The sequence below is a fragment of the Malaclemys terrapin genome, chromosome 16 (assembly GCF_027887155.1).
Source record: "Malaclemys terrapin pileata isolate rMalTer1 chromosome 16, rMalTer1.hap1, whole genome shotgun sequence".
Lineage (NCBI taxonomy): Eukaryota > Metazoa > Chordata > Testudines > Emydidae > Malaclemys > Malaclemys terrapin.
In genome coordinates, this window is record NC_071520.1 from 26,352,666 (window position 1) to 26,365,649 (window position 12,984).

At 47.5% G+C, this 12,984-nt stretch overlaps 1 protein-coding gene across 2 annotated transcripts in view; it reads right to left on the reverse strand.

The window, feature by feature from the left end:
• The window catches only part of CAMKK2 (calcium/calmodulin dependent protein kinase kinase 2), a 47,460-nt gene extending 34,726 nt beyond the window's left edge, over positions 1-12,734 (reverse strand). The window contains exon 1 of one of the 2 annotated variants that reach the window (XM_054006508.1): positions 12,488-12,734. The gene's annotated coding sequence lies outside the window, so the exon portion shown is untranslated. The remainder of the gene's footprint in view (positions 1-12,487) is intronic. The other variant, XM_054006507.1, reaches the window with a different exon arrangement.
• Positions 12,735-12,984: the final 250 nt, after the last annotated feature.

A 12,984-nucleotide genomic window follows, 5' to 3' on the forward strand; every position in this document is an offset into this window, starting at 1 on the left:
TCACCACCACCTCACTTCAGAAACCACACCAAACAAGGAAGAACCTGGGCGTTTCTCATTCATGGGGCCTAGCGAGATGAAACTGAAAGAAGTGGAAAGCTGGCTTGCCCTTGATGTGGTGTATTGCAAAGGCCCGAGCTATGGCGGATCACAGCTAGCATTCTGGGGTGTGTATGCTTATCAGCTGGCCATCATCCTCCTCTGCCCATTTAACCCAATTATCCAATCCTAGACTTGCCATTGTATGCCATGGGCCCATGCAGGGCTTGGGCTACTTACCAGAAATGATAGATTTTGCAGCTAGTCTTTACCCAACAGAAAATAGTTTCCAGCCCTTCAGAAAGGGTATGAAATGAAGTCCGAGCAATCTCCATCGAGGTGGTGAAAATGTGTACATTTAAGCCCCACACCAGCCTTCCACAAACAGAAGACGGTGTGTGGTGATTGCAGCATTGGCAAGCCTGGATCCCAATTACATTACCTCAGAGGCCCCTCGGGGGGTGAGGGGGTGGGGACCCTGAGAAGGAATACCAGAACAGAAGGGCTGTACAGCTGCTCTGCACCCAGATCCTCATTGAGAGATGGATTTCACCCCTCACACTTCACCTGCAGAAAACACGGCTTTATTTGGGTCTTATGTAGGCGACATGAATTTTCACCGGTAGTGGTTTAAACTACCGTGCTGCTTTGCCTGTGTTTCTGGTACCTGCCAGAGTTTTATAGCAATAAGAAAGCAGAGATTTCCGAAAGTACTCAGTACACCCTCCCACATTAAGGGAGATGGCAGCGTTCATCTGCTTTGCAAGGTTAATACAGACACAGCCATAACTAGCCACTTGCTTGTCACATTAGAATCTTTTGTCATTAATAGGGCAGCTGCTTGAAGACTAGCAGGCATTAAAAGGCTCACGGTGAACAGTTCTGGGGTAATACTTCTGTAAAAGTGAATGTAAGTCGAAGTATCAGCAACACTTTAGAGCAGAGAGAGTGCACTGGACTTGGGGAGTTAATTGGCTTGACAAGGCTAAACACATCAAGGCTGTTTAATTCAAGCAGACTTCCTGTGCTCTGTAAGCAGGCGAAAGATCATCAGACCCCAACACAAAGCTTTAGGTTTAAGAACTGTGGCACTTTATGCAGGCAGCGTCAAGGCAGAAAATCCAACAGACTTCCTTACCTGTGCTGCTCTGGGTGGGAGGAATGACTGGGGCAGAGAATTGGGAGGGAAACCTGTCATCTTAGATGACACAATGACCAAATTAGACCCCCACAGAAATATTCCACAAACCCGTTGCCTTTCAAGAAGTGCTAATCATGCAGCCAGTTCATGGGAATGTGCAGAATCTAATGATCATGCAGTCTGTTTTTCTTTTTAATAAGCATATGGGGAATCTGAGGAGGAGGAGATAAATTTAATCAGCTGGAGAAAAAAAGGCAAAGCTGGACTGGAAATGAATTACTTTGAGAAGGAAAATGCATTTGCTTGTCTCTCCATTATTGCCAACACCCTGTAATCCCATAAACTGCACACATGTGGAACACTGGCACATTGTGGTGTTGGATCAAAGCATGCTCCAAGGATGCAAATAGAATAGCTACCTTGTTGTAGAGCCACACACATGGAAAATCCGCAAAAAGCAGAACAGCCTGGTATGTATAATTTTTTATTGGCACACGTTTTGCCTGTTGGCTGCTCTCTATACATAAGCCATACCCACTGCAATAAGACTATTAAAGGCAAACAACTGCACATCTAATTCAGAAATAAGTGAAATATTAAAATGAAAGAGTTCCATGCAATGCTAGTATCATTCAAAGTCCGCATGGCTTAACAAAATGGTATGGGCATGAGGTTGACCTTAGTGAGGAGGAGGAGGAGGAGGAGGAGAAGAGGTCTGACATTTATAGAATGCTTTCCCCATCCAAAGGATTGCAGAGTGTATATTATAATTATATACACCCTCACTTTGGACACCACTGAAATGCAGCCACCTCTGGAGTGGAACATGGCAACTGATTAACAGCACAAAGTAAAACTACACAATATTTGATGGCAGGGAGTAAAAACAACTCTTTTGCAAGGTATTTGTTCATTGATACTGTGCCTATCAAAACTGCAGTTGAGTGCTTCCTAATAACATTACATGCAAAACGAAATCTGTAGCATCAGAGGGTGACTTATCAATCCATCAAACATGCTGAATGCAGAAGAACGCAGAGAGGAAAAGCAGCAGTTAAGTGTAAAAGTTTTAATTGATAAAGAACATGCTAAGAGTTTACTGGCACCGAACATGTTGCAAAGCTAAGAAAGGCTGGGAACAGGAAGCTGATGCAAGGGAAGAGAGAAACTTTCTGGACATGTATTTATAGATGCTTGGTGACAAATTCACAACTGGCCAGAGAGGGTGCATTTCCCTAACTCAATGGAGTTCCCCTCACTTAAGCCAGTGGTGAATAAAGCATTTGATCCTCCACAGGGGGTTGTGTTTTGTTAAGTTTTAGCCCAAAAGATCCCAGCTTCTCCAGTTTGATAGCTGAAGATTTTCAGGGGAACAGAAAGTGGGCGGGGCCAGGGGGAAGCATACATTGCTCTTTTACACTTGACTCCCCTGAGATGCCTTTCTGACTCAGACAGAATTCCCTTACAGCTTTTAGTTTATTTTAGTTTCATATATTTTGAAAGGTGGTACCCATGAACATGAGGGACTGGCAGTACTGTGTAGAGCCAGTCATCTCCTTCTTCCCAATGTCCTTCAGTCCTGACCTGCAGTTCTCCCTGTGATCCTAACTCTAGACTCTAATACAATCCTGCCTATGCTTTTTATGTTAAGTGATGGGCAGGGCCGGTACAAGGATGTTTTGCGCCCTAGGCGAAACTTCCACCTTGCGCTCTCCCCAGCCCTGCGGCAGCTCCCCTCCCACCCCCCGCCTTGAGGCACCCCCCCCCCCCCGCGGCAGCTCCCCCCACCCCCGGCCCTGGTGATAGGCACAGTACAGAGGTCATTGTCTCTACTGTTACAGACAAGATCAGCTCACACGTGTAATATACAGGAAGAAGATTCAATTCAGAGCAACAGCATCCCTACTGCTCAGGTCTTGAGCCCTTTTAGGATCGTTAAAATGAGAATACCCAGTGATCTCAGCCAGGATTTAAATCCAGACCCCAGAGATTAAAGCCAAGCACATTAACTCATCATCCCACTTAGCTCTTGCTTCTCTGAATCTTCAGTATCTAGGCAGTTTCATTTCTTGATATATGTTGATGGAGCAAATGATGAAAAGATAGTAACAGACACACTGCTATGTGCTTTCATTCCCACCACTAACTGGCCCCTTTTGACAGTCTCAGCAGCAAGGCCAAGTATTGAGTAAGGACTCTGATCTGTCCTAGCAAAATAAGATGACTGGGGTGGGGTGGGGGAAGTGTTATGTAGGGTGACCAGATGTCCCGATTTTATAGGGACAGTCCCGATATTTGGGGCTTTTTCTTATAGAGGCTCCTATTACACACACCTCCGCCCCCGCGGTCCCGATTTCTCACACTTGCTATCTGGTCAGCCTAATGTTATGGAAACCTGGACTGCTACTACCAGTGCTGTGCCTGGCCCGGGGATCGAAAGACAAATACAGGCTCTAAAGATGTTAATCTAGCATCTTTTAACAGCAATAAGTTGACAAAGAAAAGCCAAAAAACTAAGTCAGGCTAACTACAGTTCATAGTAACGCAAAGAGTATCGTATCTCATCATCTGGGAACCAGAATTAAGAAAGTCAGTCATTAGCATATCCCCCTGGACCAGCTCATTGGAGTCATTTCTGAAAATGGTACGAGCTAGCATACTTTGTGTGCTGCAATAGCTAATACTTCCCCTGTTGGCGGGGGGGGGAGGAGGGAGGACATGGATGATCTTGGGGCTAAACCTAAGGATTGGGTCTAAAGAGAGCTGGGTTCCACTGCTAGCACTGCCAAGGACTTCCTGTGTGACCTTGGACAAGTCACTTCACTTCTCTGTGCCCCAATTCCCCATCTGTTAAATAAAGAGAATCTATTATGTGCATTGTGGTAACACCTCGGACCCTAGGCATTGACCAGGATACCATTGTGCTAGGCACTGTACAAACACCAAAATAGGGCAAAGAATGACTGACGACAGATCCAAGCTCACTTTTGGACTCCCTGATCACACTCACTCACCCCCCCCCCAATAGGCGTTAGCCTTGTTAACATCTTGACTAATCTAATAGCAAACAAAGTGCTATTTTTTTCTGCATCCTGGTTAAAAGTTAACCAGAGAACAATGGGGATCAGTTGCCTCATTTTTGCTAGACAAAGTACAGTCATCATTTCACTTTTTGTGATCAAAGGGTCGCTCATAACTTCCAAGAACAAGATGACAAAAATACAATTTGTAATAATGGTGGCACTGATCACATGCCACCTCTTCCTGCAGGCTAACAAAAATCTTGATGGAAACACGCTAGCAACTGTAGTACACAAAGACTATATCTACATTAGATTTTTTGATAGAAATCTCCCACCATTACACTTACATTGGTGCAACTCAGAAGAGAGTTTGATAACACGGTGATAAAAATGCCAGAGGCCAACTGTGTCCTGCCTAGGGTTGCCAGGTGTCCAGTTTTCGACCAGAATGCCTGGGAGAAAAGGGACCGTGGCAGCTCCGGACAGCACTGCTGACTGGGCTGTTAAAAGTCCGGTCTGCAGCGCAGCAGGGCTAAGGCAGGCTCCTTACCTGCCCGGCTCTGTGCGGCTCCTGGAAGCAGCAGCATGTCCCCTCTCTGGCTCCTACACATAGAGCCCCTTGGCTGCCCCTAAGCGCTGCCCCCACCCCACGTGCCAGCTCTGCAGCTCCCACTGGCCAGGAACTGCGGCCAATGGAAGCTGCGGGGGCAGTGCCTGCAGATGAGGCAGGGTGCACCACACAGAGCCACCTGGCCGCGCCTCCACATAGGAGCCGGATAGGGGACATGCCGCTGCTTCCAAGAGCTACCTGAGATAAGCACAGCCCAGAGCCTGCACCCCCTCCCGTGCCCTAACCCCCTGCCTCAGCCCTGATTCCCCTCCTGCCCTCTGACCCACTTGATCCCTGCCTGGAGCACCCTCCTGCGCCCCAAACTCCTCATCCCCAGCCCCACCCCAGCACCCCAATCCCCTGAGCCAGCCTGGTTAAAATGAGCGAGTGAGTGAGGATGGGGTGAGCAGGAGCAGGGCCTCAGAGGAGGGGGCGGGGCAAGGGTGTTCAGTTTTGTTCAAGTATAAAGTTGGCAACTCTAGTCCTGCCTCCACTTATGAGCCCATCGTTGGGACCAGTGGGCCCCATGAGGCTCGATCCGCCAGTGAGGGGTGAGCACTAATGATCTTTGTTAACTGTTTGGTGAGTTATAGGACTCCTTCCCCCTGCCTTGCCCATCCAACCGAAAATGGCAAGAGTGTGAAAATCAACGTGGGGGCTCAGCTGGGAGTTTGCATAACTCTGGGGGATTGGCAGGTAGATTCCCAGAGGAGTCAAAAACGCCATTTTACAAGAACTTCAAGAATCTTGATAAGAAATGTGAGAGCCACTGCTGGGAGGAAAACCACAGCACATATCTTGGTGGTGAAGATACGAATGCAGCACTGTGAAGCATTTGCAGATAGTCTGGAGGATATAGCTATTGCCTGCAGGCACTAAGACCTCCGCTCAGCAAAGCACTTAAGCACGTAGTTAACTTTAAGCATATCAAGAGTCCCATCGACTTCAATGAGACTACTCACATGCTTAAAATTAGGCCCACGCTTAAACACTTTGCTAAATTAGGGCCTGTGTGGTGTGTTACATGAGGTACTCAGCCTCCTTAGCTCCAGTGTCTTGGTCAAATTCCAACAATGGAGCTCACAGCAGCAAAGTATGTGAGCAATAGATCAAGCCTCCCACCTCCTAGTGAGCTGACTTTATGAATGTGCCGAAAGAATTTTTAAATCTGATAATTATTTAATTTTTTAAAATGCATTGTTAATAGAGCAGCAGCCAGATCGAGTTTAGCAATAGCAGCAGCACTTTGCCACCATAAAACAGAAAGGGTCTGGAAAACAAAAACCCCGAACCAATCCCCACCTCCCAAAAATAACTCCTCTGCATTGATTTGATCGCCTGTCAGTTGAAGGAGAAAAGATGCCAGGGAACTTTGTGTAGGCAGCATCCAGGGGCGGCTCTATGGTTTTTGCCGCCCCAAGCACGGCAGTCAGGCGGCCTTCGGTGGCGTTTCTGCGGGTGATCTGCCGGTCCCGCGCCTTTGGAGTACCCACCGCCAAAGCCGCGGGACCGGTGGACCTCCCGCAGAAATGCCGCCGAAGGCTCCCTGACTGCCATCCTCACGGCGACCAGCATGCCGCCCCAGGCACGCGCTTGCTGCGCTGGTGCCGCCCCTGGCAGCATCTGACTACCAAAAGCCCAATTATTGGCACTTTCCAGAGGAGAACCCTGCTTGAATGCATGTGTACATGTATCACTCATAAATATGTTAGCTCCCTCCACTAATATCTAGCCAAGAGGAATCTGCCCAGGATTCATAAAAATCATAATTTTAATAAGTTCTCCCTGCTAGTTAGAGAATGAGAGATGCACCGAGCTGCTTTGTGAACTCCACTTAAAAGTCATTATACAGAATTAGGCTGAAAGCAAAGCCCCAATCCCCCAAAATGCTTTAACCCTCTAATGAAAGCTGTGTTCCTTTGGATTGATATTGCTCGGCAAGATACTTAAAGTCATTTGTTTACAAATGGGTTTTATTTTTAAACCTACATACCACATTCCTTTCAGGTATTTATGGCGAGGGGAAGGTATACCTAAAAAAGGACAGACAGCCGTCTCACTTCTAGGACACTGACTGACTAACTGCAGGCCAGGTTGTGAGGAAAAAGTAAGTATATTATGGTAGTGCTCAAAGACCTCAAATTGGTATTGGGGCCCGTTGTCCCAGGCACTGTAAAAGCAAAGGAAAGAGACAATCCCTGCCCTCAGAGCTAAAGTTGTCCAATATTATATGAGTTTGGCGGGTCTCTGTTCAGCTCCTGGTAGACTGGGGGCAACATCACCAGAACTACCAGAAAAACTGGCACTAATTGGCCCCCTTACTGGTAGCCCCAGCAGAGAAGCCAAGGACTTACTGGACCCTGGAGAATTAACTGCCTTCTCTCCCATTTCTCCCCCTTGAAAGAGATCTCGCCAGGTCACAGACAGTGCTGCTCTCCCACCATGTTCTATGGCTAGAGAAAATCACTCTCCAAAGCAGTTAATTAGCACCTTTGACCAGCACTAAATTCACCATTCGCACATTCATGGAGATTATTGCTTTACTTGACTGTTCTTGGATGCCTTAAATCCCAAACCTAATCACAGACCTAAGATAGGGTTCCTGCTCCAATAGCAGTTCATTATCAGGGGGTAGCCGTGTTAGTCTGTACCTACAAAAACAACAAGGAGTCTGGTGGCACCTTAAAGACTAACAGATTTATTTGGGCATAAGCTGTCGTGGGTAAAAACCTCACTTCTTCGGATGCATAGAAGAAGTGAGGTTTTTACCCACGACAGCTTATGCCCAAATAAATCTGTTAGTCTTTAAGGTGCCACCAGACTCCTTGTTGTGTTTATAGCAGTTCATGAGTCTCGGCTAAGTATTTGCTGAATGGCTTTCAGCAGTTATTGCAAACCCCTGCCCAGAGAGATCCCAAGGTTGCTCACTGCTCTCCTGAACTGTGAAATTGACCGGACCTTGTACTGTACTGAGCAGCATTTGCTAACAGGTGAAATGCAGTAAAGGTAAATCCAGCAAGAACTGTGAAATAAATGAAATCCAAAGACAGGTGTTTTCAAGCCTCTGGGAGCGTATTACAGTACAAACCATTGAACAGGGGTTTGGCAAAGCCTCCAGGTAGCTGATCTCAAACTCCACTGAACTTAAGTCTGGTTTTGTTCTAGTCGTAGCACAGAAGCCACTCTCTGTGGAGTTAGCAGCCTCCTTCTTCTGGCTGATGATAGCTCAATATCTGTCTTCATTCTCTTTGAGCTCAGTGCAGCCCCAAACCCAGCTAGCCACTTCATCCCTTAGGATCATCTCCATCGCTATGCAGGCATCTCTGGCTCCCTGGGATCAAAAAGCTCCTCCTTTCTAACCACTCATGACACCAGCTTTTGATCTCTATTACACTAGCATAAACCCAGGAGGATTCTGCTGAAGCCAGTGGAGTTACTCTGGATGTATACCTGTGCAGCTCAGATTAGGCCCGGTCTCTGGTGATGTCTCACGCTCTGCTAAGACCCCTCTTCTAAGGAGGGCCACACAGTCAGATGCTCAGCTGTTTACTTTGTTCTTTTGCTGCCACTTTTATGCTGATGATGCTCAACACCATGTACATGTTCACAGCATTACTGGTACCTCCCTGACCTCTCTCTGGGTGTCTTGAGCAAGTAAGATTGTGGTTTTGCCTCAGTTTCCTTCAGACAACTCTCTCACTTTCAGGAAACGCATAACTCCATCTCGTCTATCTTCCTCCTCAACTCACATTTCCCCTTTGCCTTTAACTGTAGTAATCCATGACCCTAAACTCTCTTCTTCCTCCTCCTCCCACATCAACAAGTTGCCTATCATCCCCTCTGCAATGATGCCTATGTATCACTTCTGAACCAATCCTCATCCATGCCTTCATCTCCTCCCGCCTTCGCTATGAGAAGTCCCACCTCTCTAGCCAGTTTCCAGCTCTCCAAATGGTGTGCATAGTCTGCAGTTGCCAGCCTCCTTGCACCCAACGCCTCCATAACTGCCCATTGGCCTCAATGGCTCCCTCTTTAAAACCTTCTAAGAATTTTGCTCTCTGTCTTCTCCTTTCACTGCTTCTACCATGCTTGAGTATCAGCACGCAGCGAGTCTCTTTACCAATGGCCATTGATGGTGTGAAAGCCTTCTCCTCTGCAGCTCAGATCTTTCTGTATCTCTCAACCACATTGAAAAGAAACGGAGTCAAATTTAATCTGAAAAGATCTTTCCTTCTGATCCAAACAATCTAAGTCTTTTAGGTACTTACATAGCACCCACATGACCATAGCTTAGTGCAGGGGTTGGCAACCTTTCAGAAGTGGTGTGCCAAGTCTTCATTTATTCACTCTAGTTTAAGGTTTCGCGTGCCAGTAATACATTTTAATGTTTTTAGAAGATCTCTTTCTATAAGTCTATAATAGAAAACTAAACTGTTGTTGTATGTAAAGTAAATAAGGTTTTTAAAATGTTTAAGAAGCTTCATTTAAAATTAAATGAAAATGCAGAGCTCCCCGGAGCAGTGGCCAGGACCCGGGCAGCGTGAGTGCCACTGAAAAATCAGCTCGCGTGCCACCTTCGGCATGTGTGCCATAGGTTGCCTACCCCTGGCTTAGTGCCTCACAATCTTTCATGTATTTCTCCTCATAGCACCCCTGTGAGGCAGGGCACTGCTATTATTCCCACTTTCCAGATGGGGAACTGAGGCACTGAGAGACTAAAGTGTCTTGCCCAAGGTCACACAGGAAGTCCGTGGTGGAGCAGGAAGCTGAACCCTGGCATCCGAAACCCCAGACTAGAAATCTAATCACTGGACCATTTGTCTCCACTCTGCTCATAGTTGTTAACGATCAAATTATTTTGAGATAAACAATAAAAATGATGCTGTGAATCTACACAGTGCTTTGTAAAGCCTTCTGAAAATCCTCTAGAAAAGATAAGTTGCATTACAGAGAGAAATATTCTGAAAATTGCAGAACGAGAGAATTAAAATAGATCCTCATGCTAAAACGCAAATACGCTCAAAACGGTATTTATAAAAAAATCTCGACAGTCTCTTAGTATTACGAAAGGGAAAATGAGAAGCATACACTATGTAGTTCTATCAGACATTGCTTTATAGAAAGGGTAACTTAAACAATGTAGCTAGTGGATAGAGCCCTGGACTGAGACTAAGTGAACTGAGACCCATGCCTCAGTTTCCCCATCTGTAAAATGGGGATAATGATATGAACCTCCATGCTTTGAGATCTATGGATAAATATCACTACAAAAGAACTAGGTATTGTTATTTCAGGTTCAGGTCATATCATTAAAGAAAAGGGCATTTTGTTTGGTGGAGAATGAAATCGTTTATGTAAACTACAAAGACTTGGCCATTGATGGTCACAAGTGAGCTGAACTTGCAATAAGGGGACAATAGGCCCATTAGTTTAATCAAAACAAATATAGAGAAGTACACACTCTGCTACACAGCAGACACACACAGAGCAGACAGAAGGGGGAAGAAGTACAAGTAATGTCATCTCAGCTGAGATAAATACGAAATACTCTCCTTATTCTGGAATGTTAATGTCCAGTGGTATCCTGAGGGAAAGTAAATGTGCTGGTTGCTCGAGGTGCAGAAGAAAAATACTATCGGGGGAGGGGAAAAAAAAAAAAAGCAACCGCTTGAAGGAACAAGAAGTTTTCAATCCTCCCCCAGCATGAAACTGTGGGAGATGCGGAGACAGTCTCATGCGGGAGAGTGCAGAGAGCTGCATAAGGAGCAGACTATAGGAGATACAAGTCAGATCAACAAGAAGGCCTCAGTGGCTGTGAAAGTAGCCAGAGCCAGAAATCAGGATGTAATGCAAAATGAAACAAATAGGAGCTAGGGTGGGAGGCTAGAGGGAAACCTGACTGTTAAAGGGTTTACTAAACAGGGCTGCTTCACACACATGGAGCTGCAGGAAAACCTAGAACAAGGGAGGGGGCGGTTGGCACGAACATAAAAACATTAGCATATTGCACTTGTTTGTTAAACTCATACCCTGACATAATCTGGAACAATCCTAAAAAATGGGTGAACATAGACATACTGCTGTAAGCCTATTTTTAAAAGAAAGCTATAGGGGAGGCTAATTTAATGGTAGCCAGTTGTACTCTGGAATTATTTGTATCGTTCCTATTCCCAGAACATACAAAAACAAATAATCAGTTTATAAACTGATAGCTACTGCCCCGAGAGTTAAAAGACTGACCTTCTTGCAGCTCCCACATTTCCATTTAGAGAGACACCATCGGGTCAAAACTGGCCCCAACCTTACATTTTCTTAGGATGAAAATGTCTATATATATAAAAAGTCTTTGCCAAACCTAGATCCAATGGGAAGAACTTGGGGGGTTTACTCCAACAGAAACATTTTCTTAACTAACCCTCCCTCATCAGAGTTTGCAACCCAAACATTGGCACATTGGGCTAGTGCATAAAAACCCAGACACCGGAGTAGAAACAGAAGTGAAAACTAGTTTCCTTTCCCCCCCAACCTGTGAAAAATGCAAAAATGGTTGTGTGCCCACTGTGGATGGGAACGGGTGCTCCAAGTTCCTTAGCCTCTAGGGTCTGAAGAGCCTGTCAGTCTTGCCTCTTTCTGGCTGCTGTAGGGTGTGTTGCTGTTTAGTTGGTTTGGGTTTGTTTGTTTGTTTTTTGGCAGGGTGGGGAGAGGCCAGTCGATTTTCAGCTAATGAAGTGGAGGGGACGGGGATTTGATTCTTCCCAGACATCACTATCATGTGTGCTTGAGAGGACAGGGCTTGACAGGGGAGGATGAGGAATGAGCCCCCACCCACATACATATTTGAAAGAGGGCAGATCCAAGCTAGGCTCCCCCTAAGGGCATGCGGACTAAGCTAACGCAGGGGTGCATATCGCTATATGGCAGCAGCTGCTGGGTTCTGCACGTGGGCGCCCCATCCGCGCAGCATTGCCAGGCCCAGGGAGCTGGACAGGATCACAGCTCACCTCTCAGTAGCCAGCGGCAGATGAGTGACAAGCACCAGCCCCTAGAGCCGAACAAAGCGAGGCCAGTTAGAGAGGCAGCGCCGAGTCTCTCACCAGGTTTCCAGCCCATGTCCTTTGCGGGTCCCCCCCAGCAGCTTATTCGTTTCCCAGCATGGTCCCTGCATAACATCACTTCAGGGAACCACCTTACCACGCAGAGCCGTGCAGCTCAGCCCCCCTCCAGCGAGCTGCAGCTCCTCTTCCACCCAGCATCTCCCCACCAGCCAAACCCAGGCCTCGCTTTGTCCCCTGTGGTACTTCGGGGTCCATCCTCTGCACTAGCCAAGGGGCCAGAAGACACAGCACCATCCAACGCGGAGATACCGGGGAATATCCTCCCCCCCTCCCAGCCCCGGCGACATGCGCCTCCCTTCCCCAGGGCAAAGCGACTCCCCTTCTCTGGGCTGGCCCAGGCCTCCCCCGGCCAGCCAGACACTAGCTGCAACACCCGCTCACTCCATGATCCCCTCCCTGCGCCCGCACCCCCGTCCCAATTACAGGGCAGAGCAAGAATTAAATCCCTCCACCCACCGACAAGCGGAAAACGCTCCCCCCCCCCCGCCCCCCCGCGGGAATAGCAGCGAGCTGCATACCTGCCTCCCCCCGGAATAAGGGGCACGGAGCCCCCGCTTACCTAGCAGTCGCCCCCGGGCACAGCTGCAGCCGCCCCCTTCTTCTGGGTCTCCATTGCGCTGCGATCCCCACCTTTCCCCGGCGCAGCAGCTCTTCCCCCAGCTGCTGCCAGCGGCACCTCGATTGGCTGCGACTGGGAGATTTTCCGGCCCAGAAGGAGAGAGTCAGATTTCACCAGCACCCTTGTTATTGGCCGCTGCAAAGCCAGAGCTTCGCTGACTGGCCCAGATGTGCAGCCTGCACGCAGGTCTCTCCCAGCGCCTTTTCGCTTTCAATTTTGCTCTCAAGCTGTAGAGACAGCGGCAGATGCCAACAGGGAATGGAAAACAGGGGCGGCACTCAACACACGCGCTCTCTATTCTATCCTTGCGAGCTTGAGTGTGCAGAACGGCCTGTCTCCCTGGGTTTCCTTGCAGCTCCCTAATTGTTCACCATTTAGAAAAGCCATTTCCGGGGAATATCTTCTTCCCTGGCCTTTTGACTAAGAATAGATTCTGT